The sequence below is a fragment of the Miscanthus floridulus genome, chromosome 6 (genome assembly GCF_019320115.1).
Source record: "Miscanthus floridulus cultivar M001 chromosome 6, ASM1932011v1, whole genome shotgun sequence".
NCBI lineage: Eukaryota > Viridiplantae > Streptophyta > Magnoliopsida > Poales > Poaceae > Miscanthus > Miscanthus floridulus.
Window position 1 is genome coordinate 51,099,926 of NC_089585.1, and position 12,574 is coordinate 51,112,499.

General features: G+C 42.4%; 1 pseudogene; it reads right to left on the reverse strand.

Moving 5' to 3' along the window:
• Nucleotides 1–2,015: 2,015 nt before the first annotated feature.
• Nucleotides 2,016–6,678, reverse strand: LOC136458260 (E3 ubiquitin-protein ligase IPI1-like; annotated as a pseudogene).
• Between the last annotated feature and the right edge of the window lie 5,896 nt (nucleotides 6,679–12,574).

The following is a 12,574-nucleotide window of genomic DNA, read 5'->3' on the forward strand; positions in this document are numbered from 1 at the left end:
TTGACGCTGCCTGGGCTGTTTAGAACCTAGATGGACCGAATTAAGTAGATTGGGGAGCCAAGAGTGCGATTTCATAGTTTGGGACCTAGACGAAATCAACCAAATACTTTAAGGACCAGCCATGCAATTTACTCTTGTCGTAAATTAAGCCATTCTGGTATCTGTAGCCCAGCCCTAGGCGGAAGCCATTTGTGGATTCGAGCTGCATGTGGTCCTCATCTCAAAACAGGGCTAAACCATCACAAAGGCATATCAACAGTGTCAATCAATTAAGAAATACACGATGACCAAAATTTTCATGAAACTTAACCGGGTTTACCCAACCATATATGTCTAAGCAAGCATACGTGACCATAGGTACGCATAAATTGCTTCAGGCAGCCACAACACAACATGTGTATTCAGTCAGCAGGTGGGTGTTACGGTTGAGCCAAGGGTAAAGCAGTCAACGTACAAATGAATTTCAGCTGAAAAAAAGAAAGAAAAATAGATATGGAACGAAAACAATAATGGCATACTGCTACGCAGCGTGCCATTATGGACGTAGAGCTGAGGTGTGGTGTGGTATTATGCACCTTCCAAGTCTTATCCATGGCCTATGGCAGCTCCAACAATGGCTTATAAGTTAGGCCATACTCCTAAAATTCCTGTCACATCGAATATTTATACATATACATAGAGTATTAAATATAGACTAATTATGAAACTAATTACACAACTTACGACTAATTTACGAGACGAATCTTTTAAGCCTAATTAATCCATGATTTGACAACGTGTTGCTACAGTAAATATATGCTAATGACAGATTAACTAGGCTTAAAAAAATTGTCTCGCAAATTAGCCTCCATCTATGTAATTGGTTTTATAATTAATCTATATTTAATGCTCTTTATTAGTATCTAAACATTCGATATGATATGAATTTTAAGAGCGACTAAAGAATCAAACACCCCCTTAGCTCTAAGCATTTTATTTTATATTTTAATAGAAGAGAGAGAAAAGTTAGCTCTTGATCAAGAGCTAGCTTATACACACATTGAAAAGGTCATGTGACGTTGTCACGTGAGTCCAATCATATTATGAATTATTGCTAAAAGTCAACACGATCGGAGAGATTTTCTTAGAGGTAGTAACTGGCTCTTAATGTTGTGGGTAAGTAGGTTAAGTTATCACAAAGACAAACTTTCTTGCTAGCTTAATTTATCATAGAACGTTCTGTTCTACTCACAAAACCACATTGTCATCGCAAGTTCTCACAAAACCATGCTTATGTTTTATTGGATACCCCGAAACAACATGGCACAATCGTCGGAGAGTGAGCGTGCCTTCGGTGACCATGTTCTTCAATGTGCATTTTTTATAAAAAAAAAACGGTTATCACGAAGAAAAAATAGCTGTACGGAACAGAAGAAAATGTGATCCTATGACATTTTTACCGAAATGGACATGTCCGGTTTCATTAAGAAAAAATAGACATCCAACTTCGAGTTAAAAAAAAAAGACTCGGTGGTTGGCATGCACAAACCAAATCTCTCATCCAACCAGCTAACTAATGTATCAAAAGAAGTGCACAAAACAAGCATGTTTTAGGTTCAAAATGGAAAGGAGTTTTCCAGTTGCTCCAAAAGAAAGTGTGGTTCTGACCCAAACAGGCGCTTGGAAATTTATTTTGAAGGTACACAGGAGCAGTGTAATTTTTGGTATTTTCTATTCTATTGACAGGAAATCGGGTGGTTCGCCGGCCACACTTCTTTTGAGCTTTAAGCCTTGAACCTTCATGGCTTGTTTATTTTTCATCCAGCTCTGGATAGGTAGGGGCAGGGATCAAATATCAAAGGCATCCTAACGTCCGCTAGGAAATGGAACTAAAGCAGCACTGCAGCAGAATCGAACTCAAGCGTTGGCATAGCAAGGAAGCGAAGCTAGCATTCTAAAAACTTGCTCTATTCAAATCCAAAGAAACAAATTAGCACGATGCAGGTGTATGTAAGCAGAAATGCGATTCTTAGAAATTCCTCAACCTGACCGGAAATATGTACTTCATCGAAATGCATAAACCCCGGGTCAAAAATGTTTTCACCTCAGGGTCATTTTCTTCAACATCCTGCATTTTATCACAAGGTTTACCATCCGACCGGACTTACAACGGTGTTACCACTTACAACCAACAGGGTTTCCATATTTGTACTGTTAACTTAGGCCTTACCAGTTCCTGCGCTACATCCGAGGGATGTGCAGTGGACGGAAGGGCGAGCCGTCTGGCGATCTATTCTCTGGTGGTGGCAACCTGCCAACGCCACCAATCCACTGCCCAGACAGCCTCCTTGAAGCAGATGCAGCAGGCTCTGGTGCACCTTGAGGGGGCTGTTGTTGTGAAGAGCTCCACCAGGTACCTTCATTATTAACAGGCATCAGCGGGTAAGGAGCCAGTCGATCCCTCTCCCAGGCGTAGAACTGGTTTGCTCTGACATCCTCAGCCTCCATTGTACTGGGGCCTGATGTAGCTGGTGGGAACAGGCAAAAGGAGGTGTTCTCCGGAGGTGGCACGGAAGGCCCAACAGCTCCCAATGGACGCATGCCTCCTGATTGCTGTGACCCAGCAAATAAGCTAGAAGAAGTCTGCTGGAATTGATCGTTTAAGTTGCCAAGCGCTCTTATGAATTGTGGTGCCATAGGAGGAACACTTGGGATCCTTGGTCTTCCAGACCTGCAACAAACCAAGAATACGTTTGTAGCCATTATGGGATCTAAGACTGTTGTACAAGAAAGCAGGCATACTAGATAATGCAACAGTAGTTGCATAACTACTTTGTTATACAGTTGATGATGTCATTGATGTAGACCAAGATGAAACAATGATATCTTCAAAAAATAAATAACTTCGAAGAAAACCAGGGCATGCCTGGATCCCTAATTTCCAGTTCTGGGTACCAGCCAGTGTAGCGTTCCCTCATTACTCACACTGGAATGTCGGCATCTGAAGTACCGAACAAACCACAGACCTAAACAGATATATATATTGTACTGGTCCAAACAAAACTATATCTATACCAATACTTAGTTATAGATACAAATGGAAATAGCCATCCAATCAGATAAGAAGGCTAAGTACACAAAACTCCTATGAGTATGTACTCTCATGTGTCTAGCAAAACATGTATATTCCTTATGTGATTAAATATGAACAAAAATTATGGAAGACTAATAGTTTGGTTACTAGACTAAATCATGTCAAGTGTTAACTCCTAGGACCCACAACAGTCAAGCGAGTTTCCTTGTGCCTTGATTTCGACCAAATTTGCCATCTTGGGCCTGCTGCCCATCCATGGCATCCACAACCACCGTTTTTCTATACTTGTTTTTAACTACATATTAACAATCCAATTGTACCTAAAATCAATCCTTCAAATCAGTAAAAGCCCTGCATGTATTTCATGATCCACATGCACATGTGCAAATCATAGCATAACAAATGATGACAAGAATCATGAATCTGCCTTTCTGCCTAACTGATAAAGCTGCTTTTACGTACAGAACTAGGTCATGTCAGCCAGAACATCACAAACCAATGTCTTCAAATATAGGATCTTACCCATTTCCATAAAATGAGGAGAGAGATCCTCGTTGTTGGTTTTCACTATCAACCCCTCCAACTCTCATTGCCCCCAGAGGGAGTCCTTGCTGCTCAGCTATACCGTTATCATTGTTGGGTTGAGAATAGTACGCCCAGGGTTGTCGGCCATCTGATAGCCCAGCCATAGTGTTCCAGTGATCATGATATGCAGCACCATCCGTTGTTCTCTCAGCGACATGGGAGCTTGATGATGCCGGTGGCAGGGCAGGCTGAAAATAAGCTAGATATGGACCAGGATGAGGTGTGGCAGGTACTGGTACCATGGGCTCAGAGTTGAATTGCCCCGTGAAATCATTAACTGCATTGACAATATTCCAAAACTTTCAACCACGACAAATATGATTTGGTAAATGGAAGATTAATAAATGTCACTATTGAAAATAAGAACTTACAAGTAGCTGGAGCAGAGGACTCTACTTCTCTGTTAGGTGAGGAAAAAATTAACTATGAGTAAATAGAATAATAGCTAATATAACAGTAATTCTATCATACAAAGACAAAACAAAAGGTGGTTCTTTTAAAGCAAGAGGCGACATCGGAACTCTATGGTCTCCCAGCATCAAAAGCATAGACGAGCACAGACAACTAAGCACTAACACATTAACTAATATTTGAGACATATAGCATTTCAATATTAATATGATTGGTGAAAAGAGACATGAGGAAGTGCATGCTGTTACAGACTTTTGAGGTGATCCGAATCAGTCTAATCAAGGTTCTAAAACAGTAGCACTAAGGATTCCAGCAACTGATGGCACAATAAAGTTCAGAAAACTGCATTAGATTTCTAGAAGCAGGTCACTAAAGGATACCTGCTGCAGTGATGTAGTGATAAATATCAACTAAAACTCACAGTAGACAAAAAGATAGTCTCAACCATGTAGTAAAAAGAAAAATTGGACACAGCAACGAGCAGAAAAATTCAGAGGTCAGAACATACTCAAATAAGGATGGAAGTTCTAAGCGCCCAATAGGACACCACTGAATGCGAAGAGGCTGCATAAACAGTCAAATCAGATAAGCAGGGTTATTATTTAGTAAGTTAATACCTCTTTTAGTAAAAAATAGTACCATAAAGGTGATATTCAAAGTGTATGCAAGATAGCTGTAACTTTAACCAGTAATGCCTGCTGGTGTACTCAACCTCATAGTAACTTTGCAATATTTCTTATACTAAAAAAAATTGTTTCTGCTATATGCTCTAATAAGCTAGGATCAATGCCCAGTCCCAATGAAGAAAGCCCATAAAAACATATGCAAAAAAATGAGAATCTTTTAACTCCCTTACCACAAAGGTTGCCAGCTCTGAGTGACCATGATCATAAAGGTCATCATAACCCCATTCATCATTGTTTACGTCCTGTGATGATCGGGAACCATTTGCATAAAGCCAATTCCCATTCTCAACTGTGCGACAATTGGGGCATTGCATAATTCCTTTGGCATTAAATGCTGAACCAATGCAATCTGATGAAACCAAGGGATACTAAATATTAGAGTAAATCAAGTGCCATATACACGCACAAATTATCATATACAATAAACACTTCCAAGTTCAAACAAAACAGCATAGTGGATTCAATAGGATACTAAGCAAGTAAGCATACAACAGCATGTAAAAATGGTTACATTATATAACAGCTTACTACAGATCACACAAGAAAAATTGATCCAAGGTGCAAAGATATGGACAGAATGCATCACAGGTATATTAACTACTGTTAGCAGAACTAGTTAGCAGTACTATCAGTAACTGTTTTTCCCTCATCTCTTGAAGGTTTGTAACGAAAATTCTTTGTCAGTGTAACTAACATTCTCTGTTAGCAACTATTATCTTACTGATAGCATAGTCACTCATCCAAACCAGCATTTTAATAAACAGCAACTTCGTTTTAGTGTGCATTACCTAGTAACTAGTATACTACCTGACAACATGACCATTCTTAGGCTCCAACAACAGTGTGCAATGAGATATCCTGGGCACTGACAACAGTGTGTTGGAGCTGCCCTAAAAGAAATAACTAAGAGTGGACCCAAATCGTTCTGAAACGACACCAAGTCCTTCACCAGCACTAGAATGCTAATGAGCACATCAATTTGATTTGTTTTTCCGTTTTCTTAAAACATGACCTCCAAACTAAACAATTCACAACAGAATGGAGCAATATTTCTCACAAGAGCACGTTCAAACTTTTGAAAGAGGACAAGAATCACTGACATATATACGACCTGACGAAGCCTGGACCAAATAACAACAAACAGTGATCCAAGGGCATGCTCCTACCTTGTCCCACCATAGTCACAGCGTATGGAATTGCTATGTAAATTCCACAGCATAACCCAAAGAGGATGAACAACTTAAACCCCGACCGTGCAAGTTTCATACAAACTAGCCATGTAAAATTGCAATTGTGGTAATAATTATCACAATTCACACGGGCTCATCTAGATCATGTCCCCAAACTGAGACCCATTCCCAAATTCCAATTTTTCCCAATCCTAGTCCACTAACAGAACAAAATTCGCCACAGCCTGCCTCCGCCGCCTCCCACCTCCCAAACACTGTGTCGCCGCAATCAAGAAACAAGCGTGAGATCTCGAAGCAGCGAAGCCGCTCACCGAGGTGAAATTCGTGACCGCACTGCAGCCTCGCGGTGGACCTCTCCTCGCTGCCGGCGACCACCGTGTCGAGGCAGATCGAGCACGACATCACCTGCCGCAGCTTTCTCCTCTCCGCCCTCGCCCTCTCCCTCGCCCCCTCCACCCTGCCCCAACTGCTCCTCCTCCCCTGCGCCCTCCTCCGCCGCTTGCTCCTCCTCTCTGACTCCTCCCTCCGCCACCATGGTTGTCTCCTCCTCATCCTCCTGGGCGCCGGCGCCCATCACGGAAGCGCTCGTCGCGTTCCCCACAGCTGCGACGAAGGAGAAGCTCCGATCTTGCTCGCGCACGCGCTCGTGGCCCGCGCACCGCTCGCTCGATGCCACCAACGAGCTCCTCGTGCTGCGCCTCCCTCTGCCTCTATCGGTTTCGCGTCCACCGGAAATCAGAAGACGGGGAGGGGAATAAATGAGAGAATTGCGGTTTTCTGCTGGGCCCCTTGGATGTCTCATAATTCCAACAAGAGACTCAACCGTGTGGTTTTGCCTTCCTTGTTTATGTAGTTCATCAGCCTGTTCGGTTGGCTGGTTCGTATTGTTGCTGGTTCGTGAAGAAGTACTGCTAGGCTGGTTTGTGTGAGAGAAAAATACTGTTCCGGCTGAAAATTTACTGATCGTTTACGACAAGCCACAGCCAAACGAACAGGCTGCATGTGGTTGGTTGTGTAATGCTATTTGGAATGTTTAAAATTTTGGTTTAGATAGTTATATTGTATAATGAAATTCAATTTAGAATTCCTGATGTAGCACCTTACTATAAAGATTTAGCACACTCACCCATTGATATATTGGTCTGACGACGATAGCTCAAGATTCGTCGCCACAACGATGGGGCAACATGGATGTTGTTGTTTGCAGCCACACAAGCTTGTGAATGGCATGCCCCAATGGTTTGCTGAAATCTTAGAGTTGAGACAGGTTGTGAAACTATAGACAACACAGTACTGGTGGAGTGAATATGAACATGGCAAAAACAAGGACGACAAAAGGGGGAAACTAGTGGTCGAGGATGTTGTCGGCGACGTTGAAAGCCGAGGGAAGGGGTACGCCATAAAGGCGATGGATCTCACTGGGTCCTCAGGAGACACGAGCTGGACGAAGAGAGATGTATTTTTGGAGGATGAGAAACCTATAGACTGTCGATTTTATAGACGTCGTCGGCCGTAGGTTAAGAAGATTCTATCAACTATGAACCCCAAAACTTTCTGCAAATTGCATGGCATAAGATAGATCAATGAATATATATGTTAAATAATGTATAGTTTACAACATCCTTCAATATTACAGCATATTATTAACATTATACTAAAAAGGCATAGTAAATACAAAAATATAAACCAGTCCAATTGCACACGGTGTTATAATTTATAAAATAATATTAGTTCCTCTATTAAATTGTTCTGAGCTATTTATTTTGCCTAAAATCTTACATAGGTGAAATAGTGGTAGTTGTATAACCAGACTTCCTAACCTACACACAATCTATAGTTTAGAGAAAGCAGTAAAGAACGTTGTCCATCCCAAGCCGTTTTTATTTACTATATATAAAATGCATACGTAATCACTTTTCTATTAGGTTGTGCAGGCCCGCCTCATGATTATTATTTTAAAATCCAGGGACGTCCCTGCAAAATTGAAAACAGAAACTGGAGCCATTAATACCGTCACACAAAACGTGACCCTTCGTAGGACCAGCCCACCCACCTTAGCAGATCCTACCCGTCCACCCCGCATCCAACGCCCCATCTCGCGTCACCTTGGCGTGACGTCACTCGCAGCCTCAGTAAAGCCAAGTGACGAAGTGAAGAAACGCCACCGGAGGCGTGGCGGGTCATCGGCGGCCAGCTCAGCCAGAAACAGCTTACACGCGCCGGGCGCCTCCGGCTGGTAAGCGCCGCGGAGGCTACACCTGTATGACATGCGGGGTCCAGACGCGGAGCGTGGCCGCTTGGCTTGGCTTGGTTTGACCCGGGGCCTGGACCTGGACGGGATGGGGCCACACGCTGCCACAGCGGCAGCTGACGCAGGCCGCTCACGCGGAAGTCGGTGTGGCCTGTGGCCTCTGCGAGACTGCGAGGCGGGCGCGCCTGCGTGGGGTCTGCGCTTCGGGGTCTGGAAGCTGGTGACGCCAGGGTGTGGCCACTGAATGGGACTCGAGTCAAACTCGTGTGTCAGGACTGTCAGCCTGTGTGCCAGCGCCTCGGGAAACTCGCCCCGGTTCTTTGACTGTACAGCCTCTGCAGCGTTGCGTGGTGATCTGGGGTCCGCGCTCCGCGGTGCCGTTTCTTGGCTGCAGGAGACCCGTTCCGTTTCCTTGTCTCGTAACGGAAGCCAAGACCCGAACGCAGTCGATCCTGGGAAAAGGCACCGCCCGGCGAAGGGCAGCAGCTCTAGGCCACGTTTAGTTGCGCCGAGTTGGCGCCGCCCGAAACACTGTCGTTTTGTTTTTATTTGGTAATAATTGTCCAATTGTTGACTAATTAGACTCAAAACGTTCGTCTCGTAAAGTACAACCAAACTGTGCAATTAGTTTTTAATTTCGTCAACATTTAGTACTCCATGCATGTACCGCAAGTTTGATGTGACGGGAAATCTTCTTTTTGTATAGTGCCAAATTCTGGAATTGGGATGAACTAAACACCCCCCTAGCCTGCTTGGGTGCGGACTGCAGAGCCCACGCCGCACTCGGGGCATGCCCTGACAACCGCAGTGCAAGTCGGCAGCATTTTTTTTTTTTAGAATCAGGTCTGCAGCAGTTGGGAGGTGGGAGTTCGGCGCCCACGGTTCTGGTGGTTTGGGCCACGGAGGTGCGGCGCCCTGGTTGTGTGGTTTAGGCCGTGTTTAGTTCTCGAAATTTAGGAATTTGGTTATGGTAGTATTTTTATTTTTATTTGGTAATTAGTGTTTAATTATATAATAATTAGACTTAAAACGTTTGTCTCGCGATTTTCGATAAAACTGTGCAATTAGTTTTTTTCGTCTATATTTAATGCTTCATGCACGTATCGTAAGATTTAATGTGATGACTACTGTAGCACTTTTCGAAAAAGTTTTTGGGAATTAAACACAGCCTCGAGGCGGTAGGAGTCCACTGAAGTTCCCTGGGTTGGAGAACCGTGCTCGGTCGGAGGCGGGTTGGATGGAGAGTAGAAAAAGGTCCACGTCCATCTAACCTTTTTAACTCTTGCACAAATCTGATTTATCTCCTTAATAAAAAATCGAATCTTTAGATTAACTTCTAAAATCGGCCGTTAATGGTTTTGAAAGTAGGTCCGCATGATGCCACGAGGAAGGTAAATCACACTCTTGCAATAGCTCAGGAAGATTAATTGCACTTTATAAAAAACAAATAGAAATAAATTGTTCAAAATTTATCCAAATATCTTTTTAGAAAAATATAACTTAAAAATACTAAAATCTGATTTAACCCTAGAAAATTTATAGAAAACTTGTTTTATAACATAGAAAGGTATGAATTTGGTTTCATATTTTCCCCTAAAATCATGCTCTATGTTTTTGTGAGCTAGGCACGGCCTAGAAGCTAGCATGAATCGGTCCTGGAGCTACCGAGCTGGTACCTGCGTGTGTCCTGAACTCCTGATTGGTATAGCTCTAAATGGCTCCAACCTCTCTGTACAATGTCACAAGAAACTTCTTCTCTCTCTCTTTTCTCAAATAAACTAGAAGCCAATAAAACTATTTTTTTTTCTTTCACCAACTCTGGCTCCACACACTATAGCAAGAAACTGGACTTGTCTGAAACCGTACCAAACAAGACCTTATAATCGGTCCCTGCTCCTCTCCCTTCATTACAGATTTACAGTGATCAGTGGTGCCTCAACCTCTATTTTCCCAAAACAAAATCTTCTATTGAGTCAACACCGGTTGAAAGTATAAAAAAACCCTTGGGAACATGAATTTTGGCAAAGAAAAAGAGTTTGCTAAAGTCATATGTACAACGATGTTATCCAAATCCCTCTCAAAATATTGGATTATCCAAGATTGACGGTGAAGACTGCATGGTGATGCTTTGCCAATTGCTACAGAAGTTAGAATTTAACCCTATTTTAACCCTAGATTTACCGTGTGATTCTCGGCCAAAAACCCGTGCCACGTCACCCCAAATTCTCTCCTCCGTTCGACATCTTGCGGCTCAGATTGTTTAAAGTCGATTCTCGTCCGGAGCGGCTTCTCCTCGTTCTCTCTGGCTTATTCGTCTTCTCCTCATCTTCTTCGGCTTCTAGTCCGAATCCAGAGAGACAAATATATACTCAGCTTCGGCTTCTCGTCCGAATTCAGAGAGACAAATATATACTCAGCTTCAGCTTGTCGTTCCAAATTATTCTCCCAACTTCCTCTCTCCCTCACCCGCCGGTCTCTCCCTCTCCCTCTCGATCCCCACACGGACAGGGCTACCATTTCAATGTCAAAGTGCAAAAAAATATCATACTCCAAGCAAAGAATACCATGTTCAGAGTCCTGTTTCAAGTACCAACTGCAAGTCTTCAGCTAGGCTAAACTGCAACTTCTATTCTCCGGAACTGGCTAGAGACTAGCAATTTTTCGTTCCCCAGTCAAAAATATTAATGTGACTAGGTAACTCTGTGATTAGTTTTCTTGCCTACTCTGACCTAACTACACTTTTCATAGTTCTATGACGCCTAGAGCTTATATAAATGCCATTGCACTGCTGCAAGCTGTCGTGCTGTGTCAGCATGAGGATACTATAGCTACTACAGATGCAGATCTCAGTGAGGTAAGTGCCTGATCTAATACAATTTCCTGTTGTCGACGTTTACTTTGTTCATTTAGTTTTCATACAGTATTATAGCTTTACTATTTTGCTTGGATAGCAGTTAGGTTTCTTGTGATATAGAATTGCAGTACATAGTGATGAAAATTTTCACTGCTTTAATGACTCATGGATGGAACAACACAAATCTGATCCCACCTTTTTAGAGTTAGACTTAGTAAGGAGTGCCATCTGAATTGTTCATTTACTATCTCATGCAGCTTTCTGGACCATCAAAGCACTATGTCTCTAGCTGTTGGTGCTACCATCCGACCACCTTACGTCTAGATATTGTTATCTGCTAATTGTATTCGGTGCTACCATCCGACCACCTTTTGTTTCGTAGTCAACACCAGAACTTGAGGGAGTAATCTCGGATGCTACCTAAGGCTAGGCCTGGAAGTCCTTCCCAATCCATGAACTCTTAATTTGTGTTCAGCAGCGAATTAAAGTGGAAACCATATGATTGTCCTTCCTCTGTTGTCACTCATTTTCAAACTTGCAATTTCAACAGATTAATCCATGAACTCTTAATTTATTTTCAGCAGCGAATTAAAATGGAAATCGTATGATTGTCCTTCCTCTATTCTCACTAATTTTCAAATTTTCTATTTGAACAGAATCAGGTTTCGCCATTTGTGCTTTCATATGATTGAAGTGATTTGAATGACCATTTCAGGCTACTGCAAACACTAGCTCAAACTGCAATCTCATATCATTTTTAAAGAAACAATAATAACATCACTACTCTATTTCAACGCGGTCGTGCATAATATCGAGATGAAGAATGACAACACTAGATATGATGGCATTGATGCTTCAGTATACGAAGCGAAAGAATTTAAAGACATGCCAATGTTTATCAAGGTAACTCAGTCTGATACTAATATTTTTTTACTAATTTACTTGTCATTTTGTTACGGCTTCGTCAATAAATAAATGCGACATTATAGCAATTTTTAGTTTCAGATCTCCAAACAAGGCGACCACATATAGTGATTGTGGGGGAGTGTTTTAGGTTCCAAAGAAGAAAAGGCAACTACAAGTAGTCTTGACTGGCATCATGAACTTTTCTATGTTCCATATACTGTGAGTTATCTAATTCCCCTTATGGCTTATCGGTTGTTCCGCTTATGGCCAAATGTTAAATAGATCAATGGTGATTCCACGGGTACACCATAGTGGGTCATGGCCTCCCTTAGTAACATGTAGAGCTGTGTGCCCTCACAGCGATTGCTTATATTACATTTTATTGTTGTGGATTGCTTCATGAAATGTCTCTTAAGGTTATCTTGCAAAATCTTGCTGGGTAGTACTTACACATAAAAACAGCTTCAGGACTATATCGTGTGCTCATCTTTTCTGCTGGGCCCCTTGGATGTCTCATAATTCCAACAAGAGACTCAACCGTGTGGTTTTGCCTTCCTTGTTTATGTAGTTCATCAGCCTGTTCGGTTGGCTGGTTCGTATTGTTGCTGGTTCGTGAAG